This window comes from Pollicipes pollicipes, unplaced genomic scaffold (assembly GCF_011947565.3).
Source record: "Pollicipes pollicipes isolate AB1234 unplaced genomic scaffold, Ppol_2.1 Scaffold_3447;HRSCAF=4054_pilon_pilon_pilon, whole genome shotgun sequence".
Taxonomy (NCBI): domain Eukaryota; kingdom Metazoa; phylum Arthropoda; class Thecostraca; order Pollicipedomorpha; family Pollicipedidae; genus Pollicipes; species Pollicipes pollicipes.
In genome coordinates, this window is record NW_023596297.1 from 28037794 (window position 1) to 28041737 (window position 3944).

Sequence of the window (3944 nt, forward strand, 5' to 3'; positions counted from 1 at the left end):
GGGTAGGACATCGACATACTGTGCACATCCGAATCAATGTGCAGGTCGTAGGGGAATACAAGCTTCCAGTGTGTACAAGCAAGCTGCCAACGCCATTAGCCAGGCTGCCTTCGTAACGCCGCAGGTGTGGCGGTCTTCCTAATGTCTTTCAAATAATCAGTGCCAGCTTGACGTTAACGATTTTTAAAAGCATTTTGAACATCTCCGAGTGAAGATTTCACGGTATTTTCAAAAACCTTTTGAACAGGGCTCTGAGATGAATAACGCAGCCCGATGACGGGGTTGGGAGGGAGGGGTTATGGGCTGGCAGCGGACAGCGACAACTGCAAAAATCAACTCAAATATTATGTTTTTTCTTGCTTTTCCTGTCACGAAATGAAACGCCATGCGGTAGCCAGCAGATTACCCCGAATTAATGGGAATCGTGCAAAATGACTGGAATGTAGAAGCGAAAATATATGTCGACCGCAGATCATCCGTCGCGTTTGTTGTGTCCTCCGTTATCCCACCCTGATGACCTCTCTGTCGTCCCCGCCGAGCACTTCCTGAGCGCGCTAACGACGCCAACTGACGGCCGCGGCTGGAGTCATCTGGCTTCTGGAATGCGGTGGGCGGACGCGCGAGTCATGCCTGGTATATGATCACTTAAATAAGTAGACCAGAGCCCGGAAAGATGCACCCGCCTTGATAAGGATCTTACCTTCACCCGACCCAACACTGCTAATGCTTTTATTTCAACCTGTATGCAGAATCGATTAAGAAATTGCAGTCAGATTATATGCCTCGGGTCATGTCGCGCACCAGGACGCAGTTACCATAGGGAATGTTGGGAACGCATCCCCTACAACTTTCAGAACAGGAGGACCCCTTCAACCTTAGTGAATCAAAGTATCGGACGCAAGCCCACGCATCCCGGCGAAGCCCTTCCGATGCCTTCTCTCCCGAAGCTCCGGGAGACGGCATGGTGAACGAGTTGGTGCCCGGGTAGCCGATCTGCCCTGGTATACTCCCCACAGTGTTATCCATGCAGATTGGTTACTTTTACAATGCATAATCACGGACTACTTCGTACGTACTTTCGTCAAATGAACTATATCCTTTACGAGCACTTGCCTGCGTGCAATTATTTGGGAACAATCGCCGTACGTTCATTACCGCTATGCGAACGTTTTTCATATGAGACTTTCTTCCAAACCTTGCGCGATTCCAGTGCGGTCTATCCGGCCGGAGGTTCTCTGGCCACAGCATGTGGTCGGGCACTCGGCAACCGACGGGGTCACGACCCTGGAATGAAGCAACTCGACTAACATAAGCACAAGCCATCGGATTGGCGCACATCCGGTCCAGTGGATTGCTGGCCACACGCTGTCGAGCGCAACGCAGTTTGGCTAAATCCCTCACATATCACATGGCGTGTCAATAACTGCTAGGGGCCTGATCGTCTGATTTAGTTCACAGTGGCCGGTAATGAGCGTCTCCCGGGACTCTCAAGCATTTATCGCAAGAACTGGAGTTCCCGAACGCCGCTGCCTACCTGAAGCTGAACAATGAAAGTTCAAAAAAGCGATCAATAGCCATGGTCGAATTCGCCAAGGAATGGACAGGTGGGCGGCAGCCACATGCCTAATGACGTCACATGTGGCGCTAAACATCACACACTCGGCACACAGTCCTGTTGACCTTTCCGAGTAGCGCTCTGTAAAACACGAATGCTGTGTAGTACACACACCAACGAATACTGAGAACAGCAATACTGTATAGGCTTACCTTCAGAATCAAATGTATATATCATAACGTCTTTGCTTTATACAACCAACACTATATATATATATATATATATATATATATATATATATATATATATATATATACATATATATATATATATAGGCATTTATGTAAGGATGCATCAAGGTCACGGATTCTATGCAAATTGTTTGCCAAACCCCAATGCGCATCTGGTAAGCATGGCTTCTAGTCACAGGTACAAAACTAGGACACAAATGCCCACACATGGAGCGGGCCCTCACGTCACTTTTCCGTCTTTGGTGCAGAACACTAGCCAGTACTGATACAACCAAATATATTATATACCATAAACATTCACAATCTTTGACACATGCGGATATGAACCAGCCTCTACGTTCAGCTGAGCCCACAGAAGATCCACACGGCAAGTATTCATCAACACCTTTTTTCCACACCTTTCAGCTGAATGTACAGATAAATAACCATTTGCTTATTGCCGTGTGACGTCTCAAGTATGCACTGGCCGAACGAAGATGTGCTAAGCTTTTTAGTGGAAATGACGAATATGATGCTGTCATAAAAATACTTCAATAATTTGACCACAATCCATTCCTACTATGCCAGACCAATGGCAGCACCAGCAACCGTAAACCAACATCAACGCCCACCAAGGATAGCCATAATAATAATGCGTAATGCTAGGCTAATGAATAATATACAGTGATACATCACATGAACATGACACGTTTCAAACATCGCTGAACGGCACGTGTCTGCAGCGGCGCCACACACCCACGGGGCACAGGCAGCGGCGATGGGCGGCCCCCGGACGCCGGCCACTCTGGGCCGCTGACGGCGCCGTCCCGTCCGACTCCCAGGCGCACCACCCGTGAGCTCGACAGTGGCGGCGCGACACACGCACTTAATTTGAAACACGTACAGGCATGGGTGTGCATACGAGGGAGACAACGGGGCATGTGCCTCCAAAAATTAACCAAGTACGATGTTGTCCCTTTAGTCTACCCCGTGCAATGCCCGTTTCCCCATCCAAAATACTATGTCAGGTCAGGATGTTCCACATATTCCAGTCCGGTCGTTTCAATGATGTGGTTCGGCCCAGGTGTGCAGAGCGTCTGATCTGGTTCTGGGTTAAAATCTGATCCGAAGATCAGAATAAGACTATTTTGGACTTCTTTTTGAGGTTACCGCTCACGCGTGGAACAGTGGAAACTCACTCACACCGGTTACAACGGGAACAGACCATTTTTTACTGGAATATGCTGCCTAGGATGTCGGCTACGGCAGATAACAAAACGTGCCGACAAGACTAGCAGGGCATCAGTTGAGAACCTGCCCGTCAGCCCACCTCAGCCGAGGTCTGGGTGCTGGATAACGCAAGAAACTGCTACAAAACTGAAACAGAGGGGACAAATGTCCCGGCTTTGGAAACCAACTGCACCCTAGGCATCACCGAACAGAGCGTTCAGCTTTCAGATCGCACGTTTCATGTTTGCCGCCCATTCCCCGCCGGAAGCCCCACGAGCCACGCGCGCCTATGTTTATCTGAAGGAACGCCTCGCAGGCTGACCAGAGGTCGCCTATCACCAGTGACATCAGACAACATAAACAGGGCGGGGGGCGACGCACGGCGATACACAGCGTGCGACGATCCCGCGGCGTCGGGCGCGCCGGGAGGTGTGTCGAATGACACACGCAGCCGTTCGCCAAGCCCCCTCCCCTCCCCGGGTAACCGTCCCGACGGCGCCGCCCATCGGCGGCGAACGTAGGCGATCCCGTATACCCCGCGAGCAGCCGCCAGCGGCCGCAGCACCACGCGTCGTTGGAGTTCACGATCAGTCCCGCTAATTCCTTGCCCATTGCCCACGTCCCTTCTACTGGCGCTCCGGCGTCCTCAGAAGCTGCGACTTCCGCCGCGGTGCCGGCAGGGTTTCCTTCGCGCCTGACCTGGCGCGGTCGCGTCCGGACCACCGTTGGGGTAGCGGCCCGCCGGACCGGGTCCATCGCACGCGGGCGGACCGCAACGCCGTCTCCCGAGCGGCCCAGGCCAGCAACCCAGCGCCGACCGGCCCCGCTCCGCGCCGCCCGACTCCCAGCAAACGTCACGCGCCGCACGCCGGAGCCTGTCCAGAGCAACGGCCGGCCTCCACGCGGCCGCCACCGCAGCCCCGGCCCGA